The sequence below is a fragment of the Mustela erminea genome, chromosome 10 (assembly GCF_009829155.1).
Source record: "Mustela erminea isolate mMusErm1 chromosome 10, mMusErm1.Pri, whole genome shotgun sequence".
NCBI lineage: Eukaryota > Metazoa > Chordata > Mammalia > Carnivora > Mustelidae > Mustela > Mustela erminea.
In genome coordinates, this window is record NC_045623.1 from 35,283,645 (window position 1) to 35,298,283 (window position 14,639).

Genomic DNA, 14,639 nt, shown 5'->3' on the forward strand with positions numbered 1-14,639 from the left:
ATGAATATACATAGGAGGAAATGACAGAATTCTGCTAAATATGTTTATACTTGAACAACTGATCCCTCTGAGCTTGATTTAGAAAGGGATGTGCAAAAGTTTGTATAAATGACAGTTAAAGAGATAACTGTCACAATGTTTACTGATGAGGTTTCTATTTATCTGAACGTTTAGAAGTTAAGTGAAACACGCAGCGTGGATGATAGGCCGAGCGGGCTTTGAGCCTGAATTTCCTCTCACGACTTGTGGCCAGTGGCCGTGGCGGGAAGGTGGTACCGCCCAGTCAGCAGTTCCTCAGGAGAGGTCGTGCGGTGAGGCCTTCGACACCGTGTGGACGGAAGCCATTAAATCTAGGCTGCAGAGCTGGCTGCAAGGACTGTTTGCGACCTGCCGCTCTGGGTTCTGGCGTTCCTTCAGAAGGGCGGCCATGGGCCTCCGGGAGCGCCTTGGTCTGTGGCCCGGCTGAGGAGAAGCCCCGCTCTGTCCTTTGTTCTGGGCCCTGAGCGGGGCCCTTCGCTGTTCTGCTCCGTTGATGGCACCTGTCGAGGAGGGCGTCTCACTTTCACTTGCTCCTCATGGTCTCAACTCGCACAGCCTGGAGGAAGTTGCCGAACAAACGTAACCTCTGCGGCAGGCCTCGCTCCCCGACCTGCGCTCGCAGCGGGGCTGGCGGCGGCCGCGCACTCACGCACGGTGGAAACGAGCACGGGGAGGTGTGAAACGGCGCCGCGGAGGATCTCAAACCGTTCCTCACGTGACAGAACTGACACTGGTGCGGCCGATGTGGCCTGGGATGGAGAGTTTGGAGTGCAACGTTAGAGCCTGATTTTTCCTGGAGACGAAACGGAGCCCTGGGGTAGGTGGTTTTCAGGCTTTCTCTGTTTGTTAATTTTGGAAATGGACCTTTCACAGCTTTACTTCCCTTTTCTGTTAAGCCTTTGGTTTAGCGTCTACAAGCATCTCTGCATAGGAAATTCGGGATTGTTCTTTTTACCTGGATTTTAGTCAGTGGACCCAGAGGTGAAGCAACAATGCGTATGGCCAGTGAGAACCATGAACCTCTCGTCTGATCTCGGAAGCTAAGCAGGGTCGGGCCTGGTTAGTACTTGGATGGGAGAACCAAGAACCAGCCATTAGCTTTAAAGTATAATCAAGGACCTGACATGGTATCAGGCATAAAAGAGCAGCAGGCAGAGGACCCTGCGTTGTCAGATGTCCACAAACCCTGGGTCTCAGTTATGAGGTCTGGAAAGAAAAAGATCTAGCCTGCTTTCTTCCCTTCCTCCCTTCCTCCCAACTTCCTCCCTCTCTTCCTTCCACTTTTTCTTTTCTTCTTGTATCTTAAGTGGATTTTTTTTTAACAAAGCAAGGAAATACAACTTTTAGAGAAAGACATGTACACAAATTCCCCGAAAGGACAATTTAGATTAACTATTCAAATCTTAATTTAAGATCTCAGAGAGTTTGTCTTTTTTTTTTTTTTTAACATTTTATAGAATTTTATGTGCAACTCTAACCACGGATTAAAATATTTATATATTATTTAATATGCATATCTTTTTAATTTATTAACATATACTGTATTATTTGCCCCAGGGGTACAGGTGTGTGAATCGTCAGGCTTATACATTTCACAGCACTCACCATAACACATACTCTCCCCAATTCTATAACCCAGCCACCGCCTCCGTACCCACCTCCCCTGGCAACCCTCAGTTTGTTTTGTGAGATTAACAGTCTCTTATGGTTTGTTTCCCTCCTGATCCCATCTTGTTTCATTTTTTCCTTCCCTACCCCCAAGCCCCCTCCCTGCCTCTCAAATTCCTCATATCAGGGAGATCATATGATAATTGTCTTTCTCTGATTGACTTATTTTGTTCAGTGTAATACCCTCTAGTTCCATCCATGTCATTGCAAGTGGCAAGATTTCATTTCTTTTAATGGCTGCAGAGTATTCCATTATATATATATATACCACATCTTCTTTATTCATTCATCTGTTGATGGACATCTAGGTTCTTTCCATAGTATGGCTATTGTGGACATTGCTGCTGTAAACATTCGGGTGCACGTGCCCCTTCGGATCACACATTTATATCTTTAGGGTAAATACCCACTAGCGTGATTGCTGGGACGTAGGGTAGCTCTATTTTCAACTCTTTGAGGAACTTCCATGCTGTTTTCCAGAGTGGCTGTACCAGCTTGTATTCCCACCAACAGTGGAGGAGGGTTCCCCTTTCTCTGCATCCTTGCCAGCATCTGTCATTCCCTGACTTGGGAATTTTAGCCATTCTGACTGGTGTGAGGTGGTATCTCATTGTGGTTTTGATTTGTATTTCCCTGATGCAGAGTGATGTGGAGCACTTTTTCATGTGTCTGTTGGCCATCTGGATGTCTTCTTTGCAGAAGAGTCTGTTCATGTCCTCTGCCCTTTTCTTGACTGGATTATTTGTTCTTTGGGTGTCGAGTTTGCTAAGTTGTTTATAGATTTTGGTTACTAGCCCTTTATCTGATATGTCGTTTGCAAATATCTTCTCCCAATCTGTCAGTTGTTTTTTTGGTTTTGTTGACTGTTTCTGTTTCTGTGCAAAAGCTTTTGATCTTGATGAAGTCCCATTAGTTCATTTTTGCCCTTTCTTCCCTTGCCTTTGGCTATATTTCTAGGAAAAAGTTGCTGTGGCTGAGGTCGAAGAGGTTGCTGCCTGTGTTCTCCTCAAGGATTTTGATAGATTCCTTTCTCACATTGAGATCCTTCATCCATTTTGAGTCTGTTTTCATGTGTGGTGTAAGGAAATGGTCCAATTTCATTTTTCTGCATGTGGCTGTCCAATGTTCCCAACACCATTTGTTAAAGAGACTGTCTTTTTTCCATTGGACATTCTTTCCTGCTTTGTCGAAGATCAGTTGACCATAGAGTTGAGGGTCTATTTCTGGGCTCTCTATTCTGTTCCATTGATCTATGTGTCTGTTTTTGTGCCAGTACCATACTGTCTTGATGATGACAGCTTTGTAATAGAGCTTGAAGTCTGGAATTGTGATGCCACCAACTATGGTTTTCTTTTTCAACATTCTTCTGGCTATTTGAGGTCTTTGCTGGTTCCATATAAATTTTAGGATAATTTGTTCCATTTCTTTGAAAAAAATGGATGGTATTTTGATAAGGACTGCATTAAATGTGCAGATTGTTTTAGGTAGCATAGACATTTTCACAATATTTGTTCTTCCAATCCATGAGCATGGAACATTTATCCATTTCTTTGTGTCTTCCTCAGTTTCTCTCATGAGTACTTTATAGTTTTCTGAGTATAGATTCCTTGCCTTTTTGGTTAGGTTTATTCCTAGGTATCTTATGGTTTTGGGTGCAATTGTAAATAGATTGATGCCATAATTTCTCTTTCTTTTTTCTTGCTTTTGGTGTATAGAAATGCAACTGATTTCTGAGCATTGATTTTATATCCTGACACTTCCCTGGATTCCTGTACAAGTTCTAGCAGATTTGCAGTGGAGTCCTTTGGGTTTTCCATATAAAATATCATATCATCTGTAAAGAGTGAGAGTTTGACTTCTTCTTTACTGATTTGGATGTCTTTCATTTCTTTTTACTGTCTGATTGCTGAGGCTAGGGCTTCTAGTACTATGTTGAATAGCAGTGGTGATAATGGACATCCCTGCCATGTTCCTGACCTTAGCAGAAAAGTTCTCAGTTTTTCTCCATTGAGAATGATATTTGCTGAGGGTTTTTCATAGATGGTTTTGATGATATTGAGGTATGTACCCTCTATGCCTACGCTTTGAAGAGTTTTGATGAAGAAAGGATGCTGTACTTTGTCAAATGCTTTTTCAGCATCTATTGAGAGTATCACATGGTTCTTGTTCTTTCTTTTATTAATGTATTGAATCACATTGATTGCTTTGTGGATGTTGAACCAACCTTGCAGCCCTGGAATAAATCCCACTGGGTCGTGGTGAATAATCCCTTTAATGTACTGTTGGATCCTTTTGGCTAATATTTTGGTGAGAATTTTCACATTTCTGTTCATCAAGGATATTGGTCTGTGAATTCTCTTTTTTGATGGGTCTTTGTCTGGTTTTGGGATCAAGGTAATGCTGACCTCATAAAATGAGTCTGCAAGTTTTCCTTTCATTTTTATTTTTTTGGAATAATTTCAGGAGAATAGGAATTAATTCTTCTTTAAATGTTTGGTAGAATTTTCCTGGGAAGCCTCTTCTTGGCCCTGCACTCTTGTTTGTTTGGAGATTTTTGATGACTGCTTCCATCTCCTTACTGGTTATGGGTCTGTTCAGATTTTCTATTTCTTTCTGGTTCAGTTTTGGTAGTTTATATATCTCTAGGAATGCATCCATTTCTTCCAGATTGTCAAATTTGCTGGCTTATGGTTATTCATAATATGTTGTTATAATTGTATTTCTTTGATGTTGGTTGTGATCTCTCTTCTTTCATTCGTGATTTTATTAATTTGAGTCCTTTCTCTTTTCTTTTTGATAAGTCTGGCTGGGGTTTATCCATCTTATTAATTCTTTCAAAGAACTAGCTGCTAGTTTCGTTGATTTGTCCTACTGTTCTTTGGTTTCTATTTCGTTGATTTCTGCTCTGATCTTTATGATTTCTCTTCTCCTCCTGGTTTCAGGCCTTCTTTGCTGTTCTTTCTCCAGCTCCTTTAGGTGAAGGGTTAGATTGTGTACTTGGGAACTTTTTTTTTTTTTTTTTTTTTGAGAAAGGCTTGTATTGCTATATACTTTCCTCTCAGGACTGCCTTTGCTGCGTCCCAAAGATTTTGAACAGTTGTGTTTTCATTTTCACTGGTTTCCATGAATGTTTTCAATTCTTCTTGAATTTCTTGGTTGACCCATTCATTCTTTAGAAGGATGCTGTTTAGCCTCCATGTATTTGGGTTCTTTCCAGCTTTCCTCTAGCTTCAGAGCATTGTGGTCTGAAAATATGCAGGGAATGATGTCAGTCTTTTGGTACTGGTTGAGACCTGATTTGTGACCCAGGATGTGATCTATTCTGGAGAATGTTCCATGTGCACTTGAGAAGAATGTGTATTCTGTTGCTTTGGGATGGAATGTTCTGAATATATCTGTGATGTCCAATTGGTCCAGTGTGTCATTTAAGGCCTTTATTTCCTTGTTGATCTTTTGCTTGGATGATCTGTCCATTTCAGTGAGGGGAGTGTTAAAGTACCCTACTATTATTGTATTATTGTTGATGTGTGTCTTTGATTTTGTTATTAATTGGTTTAAATACTTGGCTGCTCCCATGTTAGGGGCATAGGTATTAAAAATTGTTAGATCTTCTTGTTGGACAGACCCTTTGAGTATGATATAGTGTCCTTCCTCATCTCTTATTATAGTCTTTGGCTTAAAATCGAATTGATCTGATAGAAGGATTGCCACCCCAGCTTTCTTTTGGTGTCCATTAGCATGGTAAATGGTTTTCCACCTCCTCACTTTAAATCTGGAGGTGACTTTGGGTCTAAATTGAGTTTCTTGTAGACAGCATATTGATTTTTTCTTTTAGTCCATTCTGATACCCTGTGTCTTTTGAATATGGTATTTAACCCATTTACATTCAGGGTACTTATTGAGAGATATTAATTTAGTGCCGTTGTATTGCTTGTAAGCTGACTGTTAGTGTATATTGTCTCTTTTCCTTTCTGGTCTACTACTTTTAGGCTCTCTCTTTGCTTAGAGAACCTTTTTCAATATTTCCTGTAGGGTTGGTTTGGTGTTTGCAAATTCTTTTAGTTTTTTTGTTTGTTTGTTTTTTGTTTTTTTGTCCTAGAAGATTTTTATCTCTCCTTCTGTTTTCAATGATAGCTTAGCTAGATATAGTAATCTTGACTGCATGTTTTTTCTCATTTAGTGCTCTGAATATATCATGCTAGTCCTTTCTGGCCTGCCAGGTTTCTGTGGATATGTCTGCTGCCAATCTAATATTTTTATCATTGTATGTTATAGACTTTTTGTCCCGGGCTTCTTTCAGGATTTTCTCTTTATCACTAAGACTTGTAAGTTTTACTATTACATGACAGGGTGTGGACCTATTCTTATTGATTTTGAGGGGGATTCTCTGCACCTCCTGGATTTTGATGCTTGTTCCCTTTTGACATATAAGGGAAATTCTCTATTATAATTTGCTCCAATATACCTTCTGCCCCCCTCTCTCTTTCTTCTTCTTTCGGAATCCCAATTATTCTAATATTGTTTCATCTTATGGTATCACTTATCTCTTGAATTCTCCCCTTGTAGTCCAGTAGTTAGTTGTCTCTCTTTTGCTTAGCTTCTTTATTCTCCATCATTTGGTCTTCTATGTCACTAATTCTCTCTTCTGCCTCATTTATCCTAGCAGTAAGAGCCTCCATTTTTTTATTGCACCTCATTAATAGCTTTTTAAATTTTAACTAGGTTAGATTTTTCATTCTTTTATTTCTCCAGAAAGGTTCTTATTTCTCCAGACAGCGTTTCTCTAATATCTTCCATGCCTTTTTTGAGCCCAGCTAGCATCTTGAGAATTGTCATTCTTAACTCTAGGTCTCACATATTACCAACGTCCATATTGATTAGATCCCTAACCTTTGGTATTGCCTCTTGTTCTTTCTTTTGTGGTGAGTTTTTCTGCCTTATCATTTTATCCAGATAAGAATATATGAATGAGAGAATAAAATATTAAGGATGGCAAAGACCCCAGAAAAATGTATACTAACCAAATCAGAAGAGACTCCAAATTGGGGGGAGAAGAAAAGGGGTTAAAAGAAATTAAAAAAAAATTTTTAAAAAGTATATATATTAGCCTGGGGAATAGAACAGAGCCACCCACTTGATTTTGGGTGTATTTTGGTCTCTTAGATGAAGCAACCTCCCAAAATTTTAAAGAAAGAAAAACATATATATACAAAAATAAGGGTAAACATGATAAAGGAATAGAATATAACTATAAAGATAAAAATTTTAAAAAATTCTAAAAAAGGAATTGATAAGGTAAGTTGGTTGGAAAAAGAAAAAGAAAGTGGAGAGAATTTTCTCAGGCTGGAGACTAGAACAAAGCCCTGTGTTAGATTTAGGGTATATTTTGATCTATTAGAAGAAATTGTATCCCAAAATTTTTTAGAAGTACAAACCCTATATGTATCCAAAAAATAAAGTTAGATACAATGAAGGATATAGTATGACTATAATAATGAAGGTTTAAAAAAATTTTTTTTAGAAAGGTATTGTTAAGAAAAACTAGTTAAAAAACATTAAAGGTGGAAAGAGGAAAAGTTAGGAAAATTAGAATAAGAAAAAACTAACATTAAAAAAAATTAATTAACTTTGCAAGACTGAAGAATCATGGGATAAAAGCCATGAATTCCATGCTTTGCTTTCATCTCTTCTGGAATTCTGCTGTTCTTGATAGTGAGTTTGGTCTTGGCGGGATGTTCTTGCTGATCTTCTGGAAGAGGGGCCTTTTGTAGTGATTCTCAAATGTCTTTGCCCAAGGCAGAATTGTGCCGCCCTTGCCAGGGGCTGGGCTAAGTAATCTGCTCTCAGGAACTTTTGTTTCCTGAATGCTTTCCGTAGAGCTCTGGAGGATGGTAATGAAAATGATGGCCTCCCAGTCTCTGGCCCGGAGGAGCCAAGAGCTCAGGGCCCCATTCCTCAGTGTGACCTCAGACAAAAGCTATCAATCACTCCCATCTCCCTGGTTTCCAGCCGTGCTCTGAGCTCACCTGGCCTGTGACCTAGTGTCTCTGTCTCTGGCAAACAGCCCTGTTTAGAGTCTCCAAACCCAGGAGATTCCTGCTGCTCTGCTCTTCTGGCAGAGGAAGGTGGATCTCCCTGGATCTGCCACTTGTGGGGTCCCTGCTCCAAGAGCAGTGGTCCAGCTGTGCAACAGATCACAGTTTAAGGTCACCTCAAGCTGAGAGCTCACTCCTCTGCTCTGTCTCTGTAGTCAGCTTCCTGCTGTGATACCTGTGAGCTGTGCCACATTCAGATACCCCCAGTCCTTCTGTGACCCCATGGGACCTGAGACCACACTTTCCCTGTGGGGACCCCTGAGGGCTCCATCCCCGCTTAGCCTCTGGAGTGATGTCCCTAAATGGAGAAGACTTCTAAAAGTTCAGATTTTGTGCTCAGCTGCTCTGCAGCTTGCCAGGAGCTGGCCTCTCTCTCCGCGGTCTATCTTCCTGTCACTTCAGATTCACTTCTCCGCACATCCTACCTTTCAGAAAGTGATCTGTTTTCTGTTTCTAGAATTGCTTCTCTTCTCTTCGATCTCCTGTTGGGTTTGTAGGTGTTTGGAATGGTTTGATAACTATCTAGCTGAACTCCTGTGACCCGATGTTTCTGCTACTCCTCCGCCATCTTGACTCTCTCCCTGATATCAAGAGTTTGTCTTAATTAGGTAGGCAAATATCTCACGAAAACACCTCATAGCTTGTGATCTTTGAATAGAGATGCACAAAGAAGGCCAAGCTTTAGGCTTCTCAGACCCAGATAAAATACAATAACCTTGACTAATCTTACAGCAACAAATATTTTTGCTGTTATAGAGTAATGTTTATCCAATATAGGACATTTGTGTACCATCTTCACAGTGTCTGCCATGACCCAGGACCAACAGTGCTGATATTAGTATTTTTTCTTATGGGCAATTCGGCATGAGGTGTCCAGATCTTAGGACATGGAGGCCAGCCCCTAGTGAAGACATGGATCCACCTTTCATTCTGGTCTGGGGTCTGCTCCTCTTAACTCACTTCATTCAAGGTAGGCTTAGGGAAGTTACTGTCTTAGGGATCATGAATCTGCACCTGGAAATTGTCACATAGCTATTACATCTGAAGCAATGATTCTTCTGCAAGTTCACTGGCAAAAATTCCTTTCATGTACTTTACCGGTTGTGGAGTAGCTTTTCTGATTCAGACCTCCATGGTGGAGCTAAGAACTCCAGAAGAAGTTTCTATCATGGTGCCTGAATACTGGACTGTACATCTCTACAGACTAATACTAGATGCCACATAGTTCGTGGAGTCCTCATTACAACCCGAGGTAATTTTTTAAGTTGTCATCCTCCTTGTTTTCTGTGATTGAACCAAGTGGTATTGCCCAGTCAAATTTCCCAGCCCTTAGAGCAATAGGCTTTACAAATAGGCCCTGGGTATGAGGACTATAGCCTGATGACCCCCTCTGAAATGGAAAGCAATTCTTTTCTCACATAGTTCAGCTGCCAATGGCCCAGTGTAGGAATTTCTTCTACAGCACCTGACCTTCCTTTGCAGCCTCTGGTTGGACATTCTCAGTGTTGGAGCATTTACCAGTTCTTCAACTCATCCTTTCTGTTTTAGCAGCTTTCATTACTAGAAAGTTTTTCTGTAGAAAACTCAAATCTGCCTCCTTGTCCCTTCAAACTTTTGCCTCACTTCTTCTCTCTGGAGCTACAAAATATAGGTCAATTCCCTCATAAGTTAGAATTTCAAAATATTAAAGAGTTTCTTGTTCTCCCTAGATCTTCACCTTTCCAAGTAAAACTTAACATCATTCATTCTTGAAAAAAAATGTTTATTATGTAGATACAAATGCTGGGTTAGACAGTGGGTGACAGAAAGGTCATTCAGATAATTCTTTCTCATGGACTTTGTTTATGGAACTGGCAACACACCGACCAACTTCTTCTAGATGAACATTACTGTCCTTTGTTTCCACATTAAGAGCCCCTTGAGGGAGACCATGGCTTCTCATGAATATCCTTGGAGCCTCCTATTAGACACATAAAAAGATGCACAAGAAATGCTTTCTGGACTTCCTCCCTTTCTCTAAAATCAAGGCCCCTTATACCTGATCATAGTATCATTCCCTTGGTTTGATCAATACTGAGCACACTAGAGATGATATTGTTTGACCTGATCCTGACATTATGTGTGGGCTCACAAGACGTCTGCCCACACAGACTGCTATAAGATTTGGTCTCACATGTCATCTCATTTAAACAGCCTAACAATCTCTAGAGGTAGATAGTGTTATGCCTATTTTTTACATGAGAAAACTGATGGAGATAAGGGAGTTAAATTGACTTAAGCCATGGGTGTTCTTTAATTCCGTATTCAGGACTTTTTTGAATACAGACCCTAGTTTCTGGTTTTCTACCATTTTCTGAATTTGCACCTGAGTTCTATATCCCAGTGTAGAACTATTATTTTTCTTTTTCTTTGTTTCTCTCTTTTTTTAAAAGTAATATGTTATGTATTATTTGCCCCAGGGGTACAGGTCTGTGAATCATCAGTCTTATACAATTCACAGCACTCACCACAGCACACACCCTCCCTGATGTCCATCACCCACCAACCCCATCCCTCCCCCACCCTCCCCAACAACCCTCAGTTTTTTTCCTGAGATTAGGAGTCTCTTATGTTTTGTCTCCCTCCCTGGTCCCATCTTGTTTCAATTATCCTTATGAATTATATCTTATTAGTTCTGGCCTATACTTCTTGAGACCTTCTGGAGTCTTAATATGTTTATTTTATCATCTTTCCTATTCTTTTCAGTTTATGTACTTGTTACCAATGTGCTGGGTTTATTCTTTTATATAATTTATTGATGAGAAATATTATTGGTCCAAAGGCAAGAAGAAACCTTCTACCCAGATGACATTGAGCCATCAGTGCTGTTTTGGGTATACGCCTTCAACTCTTCAATCAGGTAGCCCACAGTTTTCCATCTTTGTAAGCTTTATCACGTGTTTCTCTCATGATATTTTCCATTTCCTCCCTGCCGCCACACACCTTTATGTACTATATGTTTTAAAATATGGGGGAGAAGGTGTGTTTAAGAGAAAATGAAAGCCTTGATGCAAACTAATACATTTTCCAGAAGGAAACACTCATTTCAATGTATACATGCAAAACTTTAAAACCTGATTAAAAAATGTATGAAGAAGCTCTATCATGTGGAGGATGTTACTTAGGAGCTGAATTACAGGATTTGCTTGTCTCTCTTTTTCTCTTGCCTTGGGCAATCTAGTCTAATTACAAAACTTGCCTTTCATTCTGTTTAGTGTTTTTCAGCTATGCATGAGAAAAGTTAATCAAAAAATAAAATGAAAAACTGTGATGGCTGATCGAAGTCCCATGCATCGATTTCTGTGCTTTTGCCTACCCCATCCATAGGGATGAACTCTAAAGTGTTACTTTAAAGTATCATCAGATATACTGTGCCTGCTGGTCTTTGCTTCTCTTAAAGAAAGAGAAAAGATTTCTTTAATTTCAGAAGTTTGAAAAATTAGAAGTGGAAAGAAGATCAGAGATTTTTCTATCTTTATTTATCCTTTACCTGTAATTGTTGGAAGGTTTTGTAATCATAGAAGACACTAGACCAATAACCTTAGCAAAGGTTAATCTGCTCTTTAGAGCAGATAAAAGAATGCCACCTACCAGGCAGGTCCTCTTATCCTCTAGTATGCTCTGTAGGAGAGGAAAATAAGTCTCTTTCCCTCTACCCATCTTAGGTTCATTGGTTGAACCTTGCAAATGAGACTCACAAAAGACAGATTAACAAGAAAAAGAAAAAAAAACCCTAAAGAGTTTATTAACAATTTCATCTTATGTACATATGGGAATACTTAGTAATGAGTAACTTGAAGGAGTGGTTAGAACCTGGGCATATATAACATCTTAACAAAAGAGCAATACATTTTTTGAGAAGGCACAAGACTAAGGAAAAGCACTTTGAATGTCTAGGGTAGTAAATTATTATAAGGTTAATATATGGGGGAATTAATGACAGATAAGTTAGTTAGTGGAGTTTGTTATATAGAATCCTCTGGTGTCCTCTCTGGGCTGGTAAGGGTCTAGAGTTGTCTTCAGTAATGTCTGTCTTTCCTGGTAAAAGTGAACCCTTCTATGAATCCATATCCTGCTTTTAAGCAAATGGAGGGCAGCGAAGTTTTCTTATATCTATTTCTTCTTAGTTGCCTTCAGCTCAAAGTAAACCTATGCCAAAGAGGCACATTTTGGGTTGGCATATTCTGCTCCCCATGACTGTGTGGCCCATCCTCTTTCTGGCTTCCTCATCTAGAATGTAGCCCTGAAAGTCAATCACTAGAATCAATCCTGGCTGTGGCTTTGTGTGGGTTTATGTCAAGGGCTGAGATGTCATCTGAGATCATTTCAAATCACCTCTGTGACAACATTAATGCAACCAAAAACAACGTGACCAAGTTAGGTCTTTAACTAAGTTATTTAACCCTGATAACATCACAGAACTGTTTCTTTGTTGTTTGGGAGATGAAAGAAAAGGTATTGGAAAAGGGTGGGAGATTGGTGAAGAATTTGGAGAGCTCTGATATTGTTTTGAAGGGTTGGTGGCAGCAGTAGTAGGTTGATGGTGGACAAAAATAACAGGTTATCAATGCTAGTCTGTGGCATTCTGTCAGATTAAAGGAGATTTCTGGATGGTGTGTGTCCATTGGTCCTGTGGCCTAAACAACCCTGTGTTTCTCCATTGTTTGAAGTGAGTGGTGTTGAGAAGCAACATATGCTTCTTCCCTTCCATGCAGAGCAATGAAATTTGGAAATATGTGCTAATAGAGAAAACATAGTTTTCTATGGCAATTTATCTCCAAGAAAAGACAACTTCCTGGGATAGTACTAATGGTCGCTAAAACCTCACTGAGAAAAATAATTCAATCACCTAAATTTGGGCTTAGCTCAAAGCTGGCTCAGTAGAGTGGCAAGGGACCATCAGTCTGCTTTGGAGTGAGGTGTGCTTGGGAATCATGTGGATGGAGCCTCCCTTTAGTGATACTGGGTAAGATAAAAGAAGCCTGGGGACTTTCAGAGTAATATATACCATTCACATAACACAGCATTGTGGAAGTCTTATGAAGTTGTTTTTTTTTTTTTTAAATGCTCTTTAAACTTGCTTTCCTAACAAGCATAACAGCTTAAATAAAATGGAAAATATGTTAGAGTCCATTGAACAAATCTGTGACTGCTTTATCAATAACAACAATATGACTGAAGTCCTGTGCGCTTTTTTTTTTCTTCTTGGGTAAATCTTGAAGACCAGGGACTTCAAGGCATTAAACATATGACCTCCTGTTTTAACTTCCTGGCTGACACAGACTTGGTATTCCAAATTTTGGCCAGCAGCTGACTCAACATTTGGGAAGCCAATTGACCAAAAGTTCTACCTTTGACTATTTCAAGGTCATATATAGGACAGACAAAATAGTTAGAAATGTTTAAGAGAACCACCAATAACATGGAGTGAGAGGTAGAGTCTAGATTGTTTTGTACACCAAAAAGAGACATTTTTCTTAATTGAGGTATAATTGACATACCACATTATGTTAGTCTCAGGTGCATGACATAATAATTAAATATTTGTATAATTTTCAAAATGATCACCACAATAGGTCTAGTTAATATCTGCCACCATACATATTATAGAATTTTTTCTTATGGTGAGAACTTTTTTTTTTTTTTTAAGATTTTATTTATTTGTCAGAAAGAGAGCAAGCGGGAGAGTCAGCACAAGCAGAGGGAGTGGCAGGCAGAGGAAGAAGCAGGCTCCCCGCTGAGCAGGGAGCCCTTTGCAGGACTCTATCCCAGGACCCCATGATCACACCCTGAGCCCAAGGAAGATGCATAACTGACTGAGCCACCCAGGCATTCTGTGATGCTAACTTTTAAGATTTACTTTCTTAGCAACTTTCAAATGTGCAATACAATATTATTAACCATGTTCACTACACTATACATTATATCCCTAAGATGTACTTATTTTACAACTGGCAGTTTGTACCTTTTGACTCCCTTCACCCATTTTGCCCACCTTCTGCCCTCCACCACTGCCTCTGGTAACCACCAATCTGTTCTCTGTACCTATAAGATCAATTTTGGGTTTTGTTGTTGTTGTTTTTGTTATTGCTTTCTTAGATTCCACATATAAGGGAGACCCTATAGCTTTTGTCTTTCTTTGACTTCTCTTACTTAGCATAATGCCCTCAAGGTCCATCTGGGTTGAAAAGGCAAGATTTCATTCTTTTTTGTGTCTAAATAATATTTCACTGTAGACAATTGACCTTTGGGCAATGCAGGGGTTAGGGGCACTGATCCCACCCCTACCTCATACAGTAAAAATCTATGTGTAGTTTTTGATTCCCTAAAAACTGAGCTATTAATAGTCTACTATTGGCTGGAAGCCTTACTTATGTAAGCTGTTGATTAACCATATTTTTGTATGTTAAATTATTATATACTATATTATTACAATAAAGTGAGCTAAAGAAAAGAAAATGTTATTAAGAATCATAAGGAAGAAAAAATACATTTACAGTACTGTACTGTATTTATTGAAAAAAATCTGTATAAGTGGACCCAATCAGTTCAAACCTATGTTGTTCAACTACATATACACTGCAATTTCTTTACCCATTCATCCACCAATGAACACTTAGGTTGTTTCTATGTTTTGGCTATTATAAATAATGCTGTAGTGAACATGAGGGAGCATATATCTTTCCTGGTTAGTGTTTTTATTTTCTTTGGATAAATACCCAGAAGTGGAATTGCTGGATCATATGGTGGCTCTATTTTTAATTTTTTGAGGAACTTCCATGCTGTTTTAAAGAGGCA

The 14,639-nt window shown here is 39.3% G+C and overlaps 1 long non-coding RNA gene across 6 annotated transcripts in view; it reads left to right on the forward strand.

Annotated features, from left to right (window-relative positions):
• The first annotated feature begins 255 nt into the window (after positions 1-255).
• LOC116567833 overlaps positions 256-14,639 on the forward strand; it is a 66,189-nt gene continuing 51,805 nt past the window's right edge. For 2 of the 6 annotated variants that reach the window (XR_004276371.1, XR_004276372.1), the window contains exons 1-2: positions 256-856; positions 936-1,098. This is a non-coding gene — a long non-coding RNA (uncharacterized LOC116567833). The remainder of the gene's footprint in view (positions 857-935; positions 1,099-14,639) is intronic. The other 4 variants (XR_004276370.1, XR_004276373.1, XR_004276374.1 and 1 more) reach the window with 4 other exon arrangements.